The 17,628-nt window shown below is 43.2% G+C and overlaps 1 pseudogene; it reads right to left on the bottom strand.

The window, feature by feature from the left end:
• Positions 1 to 5,020: 5,020 nt before the first annotated feature.
• On the bottom strand, positions 5,021 to 6,799 carry LOC141981929 (uncharacterized; annotated as a pseudogene).
• Between the last annotated feature and the right edge of the window lie 10,829 nt (positions 6,800 to 17,628).

Raw genomic sequence — 17,628 nt, 5'->3', positions numbered from 1 at the left:
CCACTTCACCTTGAATGGTCCCTTAGATTATGTGCTAATTACTTAAACTATCTGTTTGATCTTGTATTTAGGTGAGACACTTAATTCTGTAATGTAGACATAGCCTAAGTCAACTTTAGTTACACTGGTCATAAGCCCCTTTAATTACATCCATTGTGCATGGTCACACAACACTCCTTGTATTGGCAGAGTGCAGCCACAGTCACTGCACTGCATTGTGAGTAGCTATCCGACTGGGTGCAACTTATCACCTTCTGCCACTGGGAGTGCTGGGAACAGTTTGCAGTGCATCATGGAGGCATGTTCGCTGTCCCATGATGCAGTTTTCTGTCCCATGATTCCATGGGCTTCCAACTACATTTTGTGCTAGTTTTTAGCAGCCCTTGTAGACAGTGCACCTGCCATTACTGCCTGATCACATGGATCCAGACCTGCTGACCTGTCTGGTGATAAGCATTATGAACACAACACAGCTGGTCCTGCAGTATTTCAGGAGCTGTAAAACAGGGAATCAGTGGCACCTGCCCTTCTGTCTTCCATGGAAACAAATAATTCATGATTGCTGCTGGCATTCACAGAACAACTTGACACAGTGGACTGTCAGTACCGGGCTTGGGAAATAAGCACCGAGTGGTGGTATCACATCATGATACATGTATGGGATGACTAGAAGTGGCTGCAGAACTTTTGGATGCGCAAATCCACCTTTCTGGAACTGTGTGCAGACCTTGCCCCAGGACGGTGGCACAAAGATACCAGAACAAGAGCTGCCCTCATTGTGGAAAAATGCATGGCAATTGCTGTGTGGAAGCTGGCAACTCCAGACTGCTACCGATCCGTCACAAATCAGTTTGGAGTTGGGAAGTCCACTCTGGGGATTGCGGTGATGCAAGTGTGCAGGGCCATTAATTGCCTCATGCTACAAAAGACTGCAACTCTTGGTGATGTGCTGGAAATAACTGATGGTTTTGAGGCAGTGGGATTCCTTAATTGCGGTGGAGGTGATAGATGGAACACACTCACCCATTTTGGCCCCTGACCATCTTGTGATGGAGCATGTCAACAGAAAGGGCTACTTCTCCATGGTCTTGCAGGCACTGGTGGATCACTGGGACCATTTCATTGACATAGGTGCAGAGTAGTCAGGGAAGGTGCATGATGCACATCTCCTTTGGAACACTTGACTGTATAGAAAGCTGCATGCTGGGACTTTCTTTCCAGACCATAAAATTCCAATGGGGGATGTGCAAATACCCATAGTTATCCTGAGAGACCTCACCTACCCCTTGCTCCCTTGGCTCATGAAGCCTTACACTGGGAACCTTGAAAGCAGCAAGGAGTGCTTAAACTGCTGAATTTGCATATGTCAGATTAAAGAGTCGCTGGTGCTGCATTTTTGGCAGGCTAAACCTCAATGAGGAAAATACTGTGATGGTCATTGCAGCCTGCTGTACTGTGGATAATATTTGCAAAGTGAAGGGGGGGGGGGTCTGTGCTGGTAGCTATGGTGCATCCCAACCAGACCTACTCTGTCCTGCACTGTACAATCTTTAATCTTTATTTGGTCAGGACCTCCTCCAGCTCGGGTGTAGGGATGATCTGTCATTCGGCCTCCTGTCCATGGACCAGGCGAAGGTGTTTGTTAAGGTGGACCATGGGTATCTCCTGGGCACTCTACAGGCATTTGGGTTTGGGCCCTGGTTTGTGGGCTTTCTCCAGGTGCTGTAAGCTTCCATGGAGCACTTGATCAAGCTCAACTGGACCCTGACCAAACCTGTCATCTTTGGCTGAGGAGTGTGCTAAGGCTGCCCACTGTCAAGCCAACTGTACACTCTGACCACCACGTCCTTCCTCTCTCCTCCACAGGAGATTGACAGGGTTGATGCTCCGCAATCCAGAGTTACGGATGGTCCTGTCAGTATATGCTGATGTGCTTCTTGTGGTGCAGGACTCGGGCTGACCTGGTGTAGATGGAGGCCTGCCAAGATGTCTACATGGTGGCCACCTCCACCCAGGTCAATGGGGTCAAGAACTTTGGCCTGATGGTTGGGGGTGGGTGGTGGGCAGGCTCCTTACCACCTGCACTCCAGGCTATCTCCTGGAATGCAGGTCTGCTGCTACCTCTCCGCCACCCATCTCTTCCTGTCAAAAAACTGTCATAACTTGGACAGGGTGGCTGAGCAGCTGCAGAAGTGAACAGGACTGCTCTGGTGCTTTTCCCTGCAGGAGCGGGCATTAGTGCTTAACCAGCTGGTCCTGTCCATGCTCTGGCAGTGGCCCAACTCTCTAAGCCCAGCCCCAGGTACCGTGGCCCTCCTCCAGAGACTAAGTGGAGTGCTTTTGGGCAGGGCTGTACTGGGTTTCTGCAGGGGTTCGGAGTCTCCCCTGGAGGAATAGGGGGGACAAGTTGTTCTCTGCCTCTGCAATCAGGTCCAGGTCTTCTGCTTCCAGGCCATGCAGAGATTCCTTTATGGTGCAGTTAGTGTGGTGTGGAACACACTGGAACATATTCCTCTGAGGGCTCTGATATAACCAGCAACTCTTATCTCCATCTGAGGGGCCTTCTGCAAGACCTCTCCGAGCTGCTGGTCTTTACCAGGTCCTCCCCCAGACCTGGAAGCTGGTCTCATTTTCAAAGACCAGGTCTGTGGTGTCCTTTGCCTGTACACCACCCCCAGCTCTGTGCATATGGCAGAGTACCCCTCTGATGCGCTGGAGGTTGGTCCTGGCACATACCACCATGATTCAGAGACCTCCTGGACTATGACTGGGGGGACAGGATGGGTCCTGGTGCATATTCCAGGAGGTGAGGGAAGGCTTACCACCCACCTCTCAGGCTTTCCTTGAGCAGGTCCTGCAGGAGGGTGCTCACTGGCTGCCCCCTCCACACAACCCAAGCTGGCTGCATGATCTGCAGCCAGTTCATTTCTGAGCCATACCTAGGCAATAGCTGTACATGCTTGTGCTCCATACGTTTCACTTCTTCACCCTTGTGTCCCACCCTGACACCAAGTTGGCAGAACCTTCCACTACCTATGGAGGGTGAGCGGCCATGGTGGGCCAGTTTGTATTTCACCCTGGTCCCATGGCCCGTCAGGGATATCAGACTGGGTCTGGTAGCTCCTCCCATTGGGGGGGGGCACCTTTATCTGTGGGCAGGCTTGTGCCTGCCCATCCATGGCTTTTAATAGGAGCTGGTGCCCAGCACTCTCTCAGGCATATGTGTGTTTGTGTGTGCCCACGCTTGAAGTGATATCCTTGAGTTTGTAGAGAGCATGAAATATTAGCTCGGAATGGAATCAGCTGCCTCATTCCCCTCAATGGGTTCTAACACCTATACCAATGATTGCACTTAATGTCAATATTAGTGCTTTTGCTGCTCATCAGAGCATGACAGAATGAAAGAGGAAGTATCACTATGAAGACCTACACAATCTACTCTGAGTGATTGCTCATTTTGGAGCCACAAGTGGGTGGGAGCAGTGTTTAATTTGTAATGCTGGTGCCAGGGTTCAAGCAATTTTTGTTACTTTCAGAACTGATGCAGCAAACCAAGAGGGGCTGGGGCTATGAACTCCCCAAGCCTACAGGTGCTGGGGCTCAGCCTTGGAAAGCCCTGGCCCAAATTGAGCACTGCTTGGGGGATACTACTACTTATGTGTTGGGATTCTTTCCCCACCTCTTCCCCAGCAAGGAGGAACTAAGCCCCTGGAGCTCAGCAGGTTATCGGAATATTACAGAGGGGAAGTCATGGCCAAAAAAATCCATGGCTATATTTAAACCTCATTGAGGGGAAGCTGAGCCAAGACCGCATGCATGCTCATAAGTTCATCTTTGCAACCTACTGGGAAGGGTATTTTATCCTGGCGTCCTGTGTGGGTGCAGCTAGTTGGGTGAAGCTTGGAAGAGTATTACAGCCTGCTTAGTTGCTTCCTAGTTCCCCTCCTGTTCTTCCTACCTGCATCACTTCTGCCTTTCCTGGGTTTCCTTCAGTCACTGGCCAACTGATAAACAATAGAAGAGATCTTCACTGGACAAAATGATACTACTAAATTGGGTATGTCTATGCTAGCACTCTTGTTGGCATATATTTTAAAATCTTCTGGTGAGCCTGACTGAACAATGGAGTAGCAATACAGGTTAGCTACTGAGCCCTTGCAAAATGTAAATTCTTATTATTGATTCCCTTTAAGAGAAGGGGTCTGTCTTAGAGCATGAGGATCCTCTCTCACCATATGGCTTTATTTTAGATTTGTTGTTGGTCAAATATTCAACAAATAAGTATTCACCAATTTATTTCTTCTACAGCTTGTGCATTGAATGCTAGTGTAATAGCAACTGATGAGTTACTCAGTAACTGCCTAGCACAATTGGGCCCCAATCTCAGGTCAGGTTTCCAGATGCTACTGTATTACAAATAATAAGAATAATGTTAGTATGTGATCAAAAAATTCAACTGTGAGCCTTACTTCACTCAGAGCCGTAAATGTTCACTTCCAGAAATTGTAATTTAGCTCATGGTTAGATTGTGCAGCTATTACTCATTTGGTGAGCACATTAGAGGCTGATCCAAACCCCACTGAAGTCAGCAGGAATCTTTTGGATCAGACTCATACTTGCAGGAGTAGTTCCATTGACATAAAAGGAACTATCCATGTGAATTAGTCCTCCCAAAAAGGGTTAGATAATCTAGACCTTAATATTTTATTACCTCTTCTGTAGTTTCCTATGTTGGGGATCAAGTGAGGCAGCTTTACAGGGCAGGATTTGAAATGTTCCTCTGTCACAGCCTATATTATTGCTGAAGTACTCCCCTATGAACCCACCATCTTGGATATATTAACTGAGTGACCTATTTGTGATGTGGTGCTGTCACCTTTGTTCAGCCTGTCCTCGTCCATCCCTCCACGAATGCGAGTTGACACAACACCATTCTATTTTGTTGCGAGCAAGTTCTTTCCATTTCTGGCCAAAGTTTTCTCATGGGATCAGCACAGCACGTTTTTGGTCTGCCCAGCAGTCACTCGTGGTCTCTGGGGATCCAGTCACTGATGCAGGTTGTCCACCAATTGTCTTGCCTGCGGACTACATGACCTGCCTATCTTCACTTTACATTGTACATTTCCTGCACTACGCTGGTCACCTCTGTACACCTTCTGATCTCCTCATTTGGTATATGATCAAGAAGCAATATCTTACACATTCACCTTTGCATTGCTCTCTGGGTGACAGTGAATTTTTCTTCCTCCGCTTTCATTGTTGACCAGCTTTCTACTCTGTATATCAGAACAGCTAGCAGAACAGTGGAGTTAAACAGTTCTTTCCTTTTCTTCATGGGCAGCTCATCATCCATTAGAGATCACTTTATTTTGTTGAAACTTACCCACCCAGCCTTTTGCCTCCTACTGCATTCCCCTTTGAATTAGTTCTCTGCTTCACTGCTGACCCAGATAAATACACTTGTCAACCTCCTCAATTTCTTTCCTGTTTCCAGGGATGATTCCTTTTGCATAAAGCTCATTCTGCATCCACTGCCTCTTTGACGTGTTCACTTCCAACCCGATATGTGGAAGTGTTTGCAGTTACTGCAATTTGTTCTCCAGTTCCGCTGTGTCCTTTGCCAGTATTATACAGTCATCAGCGAAGAGAAGACATGTTAACTGTTCTTAGTCAATTCTGATTTCTTCTTCCCAGTTTAATTTCTTGAACAGCGACTCCAGTACTGCTGCAAACCACTTCAGTGAGATTGTTCCCTTGTCTGAGTCTTCTGTGTATAGTAATAATGCAGGGGACATTGAGTAATATCTCTGTCGAGCAATTGCGGTTAATTTTCTCCAGCAGGTTAATGTACCTCACATCTATTCTGATTTCATTGAGCGTGTTGAATGCAGCGTTAATCTCTACAGAGTCAAATGCCTTTTTGTAGTTGACAAATACAAAGTACCACGGTGTGTTGCATTCCTTGCATTTTTCGATGAGCTGCCGAACTGAATGGATGTGATCAATTGTCGAATACCCTGAGCAGAAACCAGCTTGTTCTCTGCTTTTGTGCATTTCAAGATCCATCTTAATTGGAGTATGATACGGGTGAAGACTTGAGAGGAGTGTGATCAGACCGTAGTTGCTCAGTTCTTCTGGATCACCTTTCTTCATCAATAGTATTTTTGATTTCTTCCATGCATCTGGAACACGCTTGCTATTGATGTAGGTGGTAAATCATTGTGCCAATGCTTTGAAGATATTCCAGTCAAACATTGTCCACTCCCAGACTCTTCCCTCTCTTTATGTTGCGAACTGCATATTCAGTTTCTTCCCACATAACATCGGGAACTTCTTCTGTAACCTGCTGCCTTGACAGTGTACACTGGACATTGACATGCGAGGAATAGAGACCATTGTAGAATGTTTTACATATTTCATTCATCTTGCACCTCTCCAATGTCCTTTCACCATTTTCATCTTTCAGCGCTGCCGCAATAATATGTTTCAGCCTAACATCCTCATTCTACCTGCTTCAGACTCTCATTCTTTTCAGCCGCCTCTCTCAACTTCTTTCTAAAGTCTTTGTAGTCGTCTTTGTGTGACGTTCAAATTTCTTTGCAGTGTTCTGTATTCTTCACCCATTTTTCCTTCTAATTTCATGCAAGCCCTCCTCGCTATCAGATTCAGTTTCCTTGCTGATCCTCTGCTTGCGTCCCAGCATTTTCAATGCCTTTGTCTTAGCTGCTGACATTATCTGCAAGAAACTCTTCATAGTCCTCATCTCAATGTCCTTGTTGACCTTGTACCCGAGGTCCATTTCACTCACTTCCTGGGCAAATGCCTCTTTGTTGAGGTGCCATTTTTGCTTTAGTTTATGGCATCAAGGCAAAGGAGTGTTTTGAAGAAAGCTTTGTAGACATTTATGGGGTGCACCTCCTGAGCTTGAGAATCGGCATGGGAGAAAGCAAGAAGGTACTTGTTTGCAAATATAACAAATGGGTGATGGAGGCTACCAAAGGTGGGCTGATTTGGGATTGGAATTCAAATGTTGATAAAGAATGAGAGATGATAGGTAGGGTGGGGATGTGTCATGAAGGGCCTTGAAAGTGAAAACAAGCAACTTATGTTTGATATGATAGAGAAGGGGAAGTCAGCGAAGGGATTCAAAGAGGACTGTCATCATTGTAACTAGCTTAGAGAATGTGTACAGTGGCATTCTGAATGGAAATGAGTGGGGCAAGAAGGCATTTGTCAAAGCCCGAGAAAAGGATATTGCCGTAATTGAGATGAGTTTTAGCAGTGTGGATGGATAAGAGGCATCTTGGAGATGTAACACAGCAAGAACTGGCCATATTTTGACAAAGCTGGGATGTGAGAACCTGGAGAAGTCTGAGTAAAAGATGTGACCCAGGTTATGGGATTGAGGGATAGGTAGGATGTTTGTGTTGTCCAGGGTGACTGGGAAGCAGGTGGTGGGGATTTTGGGGGGTGGGGGTGGGATGGGGAGTGGGAGAGTAAGTACTCTGCTTTAACCATGTTGAACCTAAGCTGACAGTTGGACATCCAGGAGGAGATATCAGAGGGCCAGGGTGAGACTTATGCATTTCAGGTAAAGCTGAAACTGAAAGTTGCATTCTGAGTAATAGCAGCAGCTGGCACGGGGAGAGAGAGAGAGAGAGAGAGAGAGAGAGAGAGTGTGTGTGTGTGTGTGTGTGTGTGTGTGGTTTTTTTTTTTTAGTGGACAGTGGCTGTTCTCATTTTTATGGTACAAATATGTACTTGATTTGATCTCTGTAGAGACCATCAGAAATCCAAACGTGTATTTTTCTCCTGATGTGTTACTGAAATAAAAAATTTGCAAAGACAACAGGATTTCCAGAGCAGAACTCAATGTCCTCATTCATCATTTTCTTCATATTCAGTTATCTAGTCCTCCTACTGACCTGCTCCTCCCACCCCATCCCCAAAAGAAGATAAAGGCCGTAAGGCAAATGAATTAGTCTACCCTTAATCTACAAACACACCCCTGAACATCTTATTTATATGAGGACACCAAGAACAGCAGAACAGGGTCCCAAATCTTCACACTCAATGCATAAAGGAAATGCTTTCTCCCTTAAGCAGGACCACTTTAATTTTTTCAGGAAAATGTGCAAACACATAAAAGTTTTTTCCTCACAAGATTTCAGTCTCAGTCTTAGATATTTATATGGCTCCTGTTACTGTAGTATCTGCACCTCATAATCTCTAATGTATGTATCCTCACAACCCCCTTGTGAAGTAGGGAAGTCTTCCTTTTCCCTCCTATGTACAGAAAACTAGGCAATGGAGTGATAGCACTGTAGCTGGAGAGGAAGGGTGGCTCAGTTGTTATGGTGATTGTCATTCAAGTCCCTTTTCTCCCACAGGCTGCTTGTGTGACTTTGGGCAAGTCATGCAGGGACAGATTTTGAGATGAATTTAGGTGCCAAAAGAGGCAGACAACCCCACTTGACAGCTTTAGGCCCCTATATACCTCACAAAATCTGGCCCCTAAGCTGTCTGTGGCTCAGTTCCCTGCCTATTTAAAAAAAAAAAGGGGAGAGGGGTATAATAGCACTTCCCTCCCTCAGAGGGCTGTTGTGAGGATAAATAAGCTAAAGATTGTGAGCTGCTCGATACTATGGTAATGAGGGCTGTATCAGTATGTATCTTAGATAATTGTGCTACCACAGCAAAGAAATCGTGCTACAGCTTCTGAAAGTACTGAACAAACACAGGATGTAAGTGAACCTGGTATAGTCGGTGCAGGGGGGAGAACATATTCAAGGCCTTTTTTCTTTACAGAAACAGTATTATTGCAGGTTAATATTTCTACTAAGAAAGGCCAAACCAAACAATAGTCGTGGACTAACTGAGAAATATCTTTCTTGAGCAGAATAAACCCAGCTGGATCTAGATCAATGTTTCAAACATGTCTAATTTGATCGTTTATATTTAAAAAGAAGAAAGTTTTAAATTGAGTTTTAAACTGTGGTTAAGAAGAAATCTTTGTAATTGATCCTGTCCTATTCTGAGGATTATCAAAATGAGGCCTGGGGTCTTGACGCTGAACACAGAGCCAGGCTTAAAAGAACCAGCCATAAACATTTCACAGCTTGGAGCAAAGATCAATATAAACTGTTTACAGAGGGCACTTGAGACCATCAGATGCTGGAGTATTGTTCAACAGAAACATTTGAATTATTGTGTAGAGTTCTCCACTAGTAACAGGAGAAGTTAATTTTTCTTTTCCTCTTGCAGAACAAAAATGTGTGTTTGTGTTTTTCTTAAGAAAAGAGAAACCCTTATTCATAGGGGTTGGATTTTTTTGTCTGATCTTCTCTGTGCCTTTAATATGGAATGTATTGATCACAAGAGAATAACCGGTTTCAGATGAAGTGAGCTGTAGCTCACGAACGCTTATGCTCAAATAAATTGGTTAGTCTCTAAGGTGCCACAAGTACTCCTTTTCTTTAAGAGAATAACCGTTTGAGAGAGATGCAGAGGGCTTGATCTACACTTACACTAAGCCCCTATAGAATGTATGGCTTAAAAAATTGTTAATGTAGTCTCCTTTTCCTGAAGGGACTAACCTCCCCAGCCCCACAGTTATCCAGTGATTAGGGCAGGGGTTCTCAAACTGGGGGTCAGGACACCTTAGGGGATCACAAGGTTCATACGGGGCGGGGGGGGGGTCATGAGTTGTCAGACTCCACCCCAAACCCCACTTTGTCTCCAGCATTTATAATGGTGTTAAATATATAAAAATGTGTTTTTAATTTATAAGGAAGGGTTGCACTCAAAGGCTTTTTATGTGAAAGGGGTCACCCAGTATAAAAGTTTGAGAACCACTGGATTAGGGCATTCATCTGGGATGTGGGAGACCCAGGTTCAAGTCCCTGTCCCAAATCAGATGAGGGATTTTAATTCTACGTCTCCCATGTCGCAGATAGTGCCTTACACAATAGCCCAGTGGTTATCCTGTGACAGATGGGCACACGTGCCTACCAGCTCAGGCCCTGCAGGCAAGATACCCAAGAGAGTGCCTACTTTCAGAATCCTGCATTGGGACTTCCCCAATTCTGGCTTGTGTAAAGGCTCTGAGCTGCTTGTTAGCTGTGGGGTGATGTCAGAACTTAAGTTATGTGCAAAACGACCTATGGAAATTTAGGCACCTTGGGGGCTAGCCAGCAGCGGAGCTGTGATTTATGAGACTCAATGGCAAACTAGAAATTCTCATTTCTTACAAAAGGAAAGTGATGATCAAGGTTGGCTATTTCCAGCAGTTGACAAGAACGTCTGAGGAACCGCGGGGCTGGGGGGGGGGATAAACATGGGGAAATAGTTTTACTTTATGTAATGACCCATCCACTCCCAGTCTTTGTTCAAGCCTATGTTAATTGTATCCAGTTTGCAAATTAATTCCAATTCAGCAGTCTCTCACTGGAGTCTGTTTTTGAAGTTGAATTGCTACTTTTAGGTCTGTAATCAAGTGACCAAAGAGATTGAAGTGTTCTCTGACTGGTTTTTGAATGTGATAATGCTTGATATCTGATTTGTGTCCATTTATTCTTTTACATAGAGACTGTCCAGTTTGACCAATGTACATGGCAGAGGGGCATTGCTGGCACATGATGGCATATATCACATTGGTAGATGTGAAGGTGAACGAGCCTCTGATAGTGTGGTTGATGTGATTAGGCCCTATGATGGTGTCCCCTGAATAGATATGTGGACACAGTTGGCAACGGGCTTTGTTGCAAGGATAGGTTCCTGGGTTAGTGGTTCTGGTGTGTGGTTGCTGGTGAGTATTTGCTTCAGGTTGGGGGGCTGTCTGTAAGCAAGGACTGGCCTGCCTCCCAAGATCTGTGAGAGTGATGGGTCGTCCTTCAGGATAGGTTGTAGATCCTTGATGATGTGCTGGAGAGGTTTTAGTTGGGGGCTGAAGGTGATGGCTAGTGGCGTTCTGTTTGTTTTCTTTGTTGGGCCTGTCCTGTAGTAGGTGACTTCTGGGTTCTCTTCTGGCTCTGTCAATCTGTTTCTTCACTTCAGCAGGTGGGTATTGTAGTTGTAAGAACGCTTGATAGAGATCTTGTAGGTGTTTGTCTCTGTCTGAGGGGTTGGAGCAAATGCGATTGTATTGTAGAGCTTGGCTGTAGACAATGGATCGTGTGGTGTGGTCTGAATGAAAGCTGGAGGCATGTAGGTAGGAATAGCGGTCAGTAGGTTTCCGGTATAGGGTGGTGGTTATGTGACCATCGCTTATTAGCACTGGAGTGTCCAGGAAGTGGATCTCTTGTGTGGACTTGTCCAGGCTGAGGTTGATGGAGGGGTGGAAATCAGATGTCAAGAATTATAACATTCAAAAACCAGTCTGAGAACACTTCAATCTCTTTGGTCACTCGATTACAGACCTAAAGGTGGCAATTCTTCAACAAAAAAACTTCAAAAACAGACTCCAGTGAGAGACTGCTGAATTGGAATTAATTTGCAAACTGGATACAATTAACTTAGGCTTGAACAGAGACTGGGAGTGGATGGGTCATTACACAAAGTAAAACTATTTCCCCATGTTTATTCCCCACCCCCCACTGTTCCTCAGACGTTCTTGTCAACTACTGGAAATGGCCCACCTTGATTATCACTACAAAAGGTCCCCCCCCCGCCCCCGCTCTCCTGCTGGTAATAGCTCACCTTAAGTGATCACTCTTGTTACAGTGTGTATGGTAACACCCACTGTTTCATGTTCTCTATGTATATAAATCTCCCCACTGTATTTTCCACTGAATGCATCCAATGAAGTGAGCTGTAGCTCACGAAAGTTTATGCTCAAATAAATGTTAGTCTCTAAGGTGCCACAAGTACTCCTTTTCTTTTTGCAAATACAGACTAACACAGCTGCTACTCTGAAACCTGTTTTAACCATGTTGTAATGGAGACCAGCTTTCACTTTGTTCTGACTTCACTTGTCACTGAGCCCTGACTGCTTTAATCCTATTCCTGCTTTGCTACCATTATAGGGGACTACTTTCAAAATACGTTGATATCCTTCATGAACTGAGAATTTTTTTTTTTAAAGTTTGACTCCTCCATTGTTTGCATGAACCTTGGTTACACTGAAGAATTGCTTCTTTCTATGCAGAATTTGGCAGTGTGGTTTTGATCTTTTATAGCAAAGAAATGATTTGTTCTTTGCCATTCAGATTCAAAATTGTTAATGTGTTGTCATAACTTGGCTTGATGTGTGTCAATAGCAAAGGGGGAGTCTTCCTTTCAAATAAGTTCTTTCCCCTTTTCCTTTGTTAGGAGTTTATCCGCTAAATCTGGAAGAGTGTTGGTGGTTACACTGAGTGATAGTGTTTGGCGATTTATTTTATTAATTACTGGTCTGCTGCTGAAAAGGAGATATAAGAGCTAGTTGACTGCTATTAGTTGAGCGATTTCTGGGTCTCCTCCATTCTGGACATTTGTGAATTTATATTTCTTTCCATGTGCCATCAAGATGTAAACATGCCTACAGAGGAGAGACGACCACAATAGCCTAGACATCTAGGGGAGGCCATATGCCTGAGATGTCCACCTGTAGAAATGGCAGCAGATTCCATGGGGAAGGGGAAGAACTACTTTACTGGTGTTGCTCAGTCCCTATGTGTATAGCTCCTCAATCCTCCAGTTTAGTCATCACAGAAATCATTACATACTACAGAAGGTCTTTTTATTAGAAGAATCTTATCTATCCATAGTACTATCTATCAGTTCTTCTCTGCTCTAATTAGGCATCATATTTCATTGTATTGCAGAACTGACTTTTTAGCAAACCAGACAAGAAATAAAGTGAATATTTGGTATTAAATTTCAGAACCAGCATGAAGAACTATGAATATATTGGAAACTATCTTGGCATTTAAATTTGACCCTTTTTGAAAACCTGTGAAGAGTATTATATACTCAGCATAATTATATAATGTACACTCTGGCTTTTGGAGCAATATGTTAGTGCTCTTCTCCATTCCTCTCCCCAACCCCCGTTATTGATTGATCATGGTGGCGGGGTGGAAAAATTCCCCAAACCAACACCCCTTCCCAACGTCTTAATTCAGCAAATGGCCACCGAGTTTTCCATTTTAATCAGACTATTTCTTTATTTAATTTATCAAATTCAGGTTCTGGGATTAAAAACTAAAAATTGAGAAACCTAAATGGACTAAAATTGGTGAGTAACTTCTACTTTTTTTTGTTAAAGCCTGAAAAATTAAGATTTTGTTTTAAGGATACATTTTTACTTCAATGATTTGATAAGGAAAAAATATTTTTTAATTCCGGGTTAAGCCCCAAACCTGCAAAGATTTATGCACAAATTATTTAACTGTGTACGGTGAATAGTCCCACTGAAGTCAGGCAAGTCAGTGCACAAAGTTAAGTAAGTCTGCAAATCTTTGCAGGATCAGAGCAATAGTTTCTAAAAGAGTTCTTAAAAGATCATTCTCTTCAGGAGAAGAAATTAAAGCTTAAATCTGGTTTAGAATGATTGTGGAATTGTTCCAGTGTTTAAATTTACAGATTTTAATAAAGATGAATTAAATTTGATATGTTTGACTGCATTAGATAGCTTTCTCCTACTTATACTCTGGTAGGGACTGTCTATAAATATTAAACATATCTTAGAGTTACATGACTTTTTTTTTCTTGCAAAATGTATTCTATACAATTATAATTCATCCAGTCAAGTGTAGAGCTCTAGAAATATGCATTTTATAAAATCCAACTAATTGACTAGGAACAAGAAAAGGGAGCAACTTATCCTTAAACACAATAGTGATCGTATACTATAAAAATTATGATTTAAAGGGGTCTGTGTTCATTAAACATGTTAGTGTTGTTTTTTTAATGCAATTCAGACTCATCCACAGAATATTAAACCTGATTTTGACTCAGGAAAAACTCCCTTTGCCTGACAATGGAGTATAGGATTGGCCCCATGCTATATTCCTGAAGTGTGGGGGTTATTGGGATCCAGGCCCTGACTCTGTTGTTCATATGGAGCTAATACACCCCAAATTTCTGGAACGGACTTCGAAAATTGATCTTTTTATGTCTGTGAAAGTCCATTGCACATATCCATATGGAAGCAAGATAAGAAAGGAAATGCTATGGGGCAATGAGGGAGAAGGAAGGATGAAAAGGGAATTATATTTTATTTGTGGACACCAGGAACTGGCTATGGGTTCTGGTGGCAGCTAGTTCAAGAAAGCTTTGATCCTGGATAGGATTTTAGTGACTTGGTTTGGGAGGGTGGGGTGTGTGCATGCATGTGATCACGTTGCCCTCTAGTGGCTAATCTACAGAGAAGTTAATGAACCTACTACTGGAACTGATCCAATTTCTATTGAAACTAAAGGGAGTTTTTCCATTAACTCTAATGGGAGTTGGATGAGACTATTGCCATCTGAGAGAGAGCTCTTTTAGACAAAGTAGTAGAGTTTGAAGAGGAAGGACCTGCATTCTAGTTTGGTTCCCTAGGTATGTGACATGCTCATCTAGAATGGATGAGTTTTATTATTACACTGGTGTATCATGTAGTTCAATATTTTTAATAATTTGAGTTTAAAAAATGCTGTGGAATGACTGGGGTTTTATAGTGTGTGGTTTTTTTTTAACCCTTTAACTCTTGAAGTCACAGCTGTTAGCTCTTGCTCTTCTGGTGGGTTGGAGGAAGAGAGCCATTACCACCGCTCTTGCTCTTTGGGCAGGACGACTAGCAGGCCCCGATTGCCACAGATTCCACTCTTCTTGGAGGGGGGGGGAAGGGGAAGCCCATCTGCTGCAGCTCTTGGGCCTTTGCTGAGCTGAGGGGAGGGAGCCTGCTGCTGCTATAGCTCCTGTCTAGGACAGAGAAGGGGGTCCAGCCTACCACAGTTTTCTTTTCTTTTGGGAGGAAAGGGACCCCAGAAATGGCATCTTCCTGCTCCTGCTATCTTGGGGGTGGGGATCCTGCTACTGCAACTCTTGACTGCTGCTCTTTGGGAAAGTAGACTGCTGATGCCACAGATCCCAGGTTTCTCTTTTTCCCAGCCTGACAAAGAGGCCCTGGGTCCCCTACATTAACCACAACTCCTGAGTCATGTTCTTTGTCAGCTAGGTCACCACTACCAGTCTGGGCTTTTGGATAGGCTTGCTGGAACTTCTCTACTCTCCAGTGAAATGCTGCTGCTTCTCCAGGTGCAGGGATATACATAGGGCTTAAATTCTCATATACAATTTCCAAAGCACACGCTTTGGAAGTCCAAAGTCAGAGCTCTGGACTTCAGCTCCCTGGGGTGTGTCAGGGCTCACCCCATGTGTTAGAAAATATTTACCAGACCTTCGCTCTAGACAGCTCTGGCTGAATTTAAGTCCTAGATATAAACAGTACCTAATGTATCAGGATAAAAAGGATATTAGAGAGACAAAGTTGGTGAGGTGGTAATATGGTAGGCATAGCTACAATGACACTGTATATACAGGATACACAGCAATGCAATGAAAGCTTTTACTACTGTTTTTAAATGAAGCAAGCATTTCTTAACCGCAGAGCATCTGTTCTGGCCTGTTTGTTAACCCCATTTTTCTGTAAATATTCCATGCAATTTCACTGGACCTGGAGGAAGTGATTGTTTCATCTTTAGTATGATACTGCTGTGGGCACCCAATACTGCTAAGTAGGTGCAGCAGGAGTCATTTTTGTCACACTCAAACACACAGCATGATTATTAGGCCACTCAGCTCAATCTGAACCTGCTCAGACTCCTAGAAAGAATAGCCATGTCTCCTCTGTCATTCTCAGAGGCTTAACACAAGCCCTAATACTCCTCTATTAATATCACACAATCTCATCTGCACAGTAGTTCATAGGAACATGATACTTATCCTTCTGAAGATCACAGTACAACCTACAAAATTATGTTGCACAGATAAAAATTTGGGGCCAGATTTTGCACTCATTTATACCAGCATATATCTTGAGTAACTCTAACTTCAGTTACTCAAAACAAATAAATATATATATATTTGTTAGTCTCTAAGGTGCCACACGTACTCCTTTTCTTCTAACTTCAGTGGAGCTGCTCTAGATCTACATTGGTGTGACCCAAGAGCACAATTTGCCCCAGTCATGTGTGTGCACTATTCCATGCAAGTGGAATTATTTCGGGAACTTGCAAATTTCCTGCAACTCACTGCAAGCCATCATTGGAAGTTACTGGAGAGGTGCACAAGTGACTCCGCGTACTTTGAATTCCGTCTTGCAGTTTTTGTATGCAAACTGCCTAGGGGAGTTAGGGATCCTTAAAGGCTGAGAGATCAGCCCTATACTTTGGAGGACCACATTCCCTATGCTACCAGATATATAGCAATTGCCATACCTTATTGTGCTGTGGTTTGTTGTGTTTTTTTTTTAAATCCAGATTAAGTAAGAGCTAGAAAAAGCTGTTGATAAAGGAAACTTATAGGGAGTCACATGGAATACTCATGTCCAAGGTTTTTTTTAAAAAACAAATGGATAAGAGCATTAACAAAGCACAGAGCATATTAAAAACTGTGTGTGTGTGTGTGGCAAGACAAAAGGAACATATAAAAGATATGTTGCAAATATTCAGAGCAGGGAAATCCTTGTCCAAATGAAACAGCTGGGAGTTTTGCTATTGATTTCAGTGTGCTGTTTTTACACAGATTTTAAGGATGGAAGGGACCATTATAATAATCTAATCTGACCTCTTGCATTAAACCTATAATGTCTGCTTAAGCTAGAGCATATCTTCTAGCAAGTCATCCAATTTTGATTTAAAGACTTCAAGTGAGGGGAGACTCCACCACACTGGTAAATTGTTCCAATAGCTAAGTACCCTAATTTAAAAATTTGCACCTTGTTTGAATTTTTCTAGCTTCAGCTTCTAGCCATTGGATCTTGTTATGCCTGTCTGTTAAAAAGCCTCTACTATCAGAAATCTGCTCACCATGTAGGTACGTGATCAATTGTGTGCAATATTTGGTTTTCTAGACTAACATTTATTATCATTACAGACTTTTTGTTCTAGAATAGGCCTTTTAACAGGCTGTTAGCCTTCCCTGTGCCCCTATTCCTACTGAAGTCACTGGAGTTGAATTCGGCCCATTGTGTGTATGGCACTGTTCTATGGTTTTCCTTCAGCAGGTGCAACAGATCAGCCAGCATGACTGTACATAATTTGAATTTGGAACATAAACTTTCAAACACAAAAAATGGAGAAAAATGTGTGAGCATGGCTAGCCCTTTCTCCTCTTCTATTTAATTTTTAAAAGACTATAGCTGTTACAATAAAAGTATTGTGTTGGGGGGGTTGGGAGGGGAGAAGGTTGAAGACAATGAGTTAATATATACTGTTTTTTTTTTCTGGTTATAGGTATGACTCTACCCAATATAGCTCAGTGTACCTTGCTGATAGTCAAATCCAATAACAAAAAGTGCAACTGCACTTGGTAATAAAGTGGACATACCCTTTGAAAGAAAATGTGCTGGTTTTTCTTCTATAAGCACCTGGCAGAGATGAGATTTGTGAGTCTACCGTAGTGAGTTATTCATGGAGCACTTGAAACGTACACTGCTTCTCC

Source organism: Natator depressus, chromosome 2 (genome assembly GCF_965152275.1).
Source record: "Natator depressus isolate rNatDep1 chromosome 2, rNatDep2.hap1, whole genome shotgun sequence".
NCBI classification, from domain to species: domain Eukaryota; kingdom Metazoa; phylum Chordata; order Testudines; family Cheloniidae; genus Natator; species Natator depressus.
Note: the sequence above shows the minus strand (reverse complement) of the source record. Positions and strands in the feature narration are given on the sequence as shown.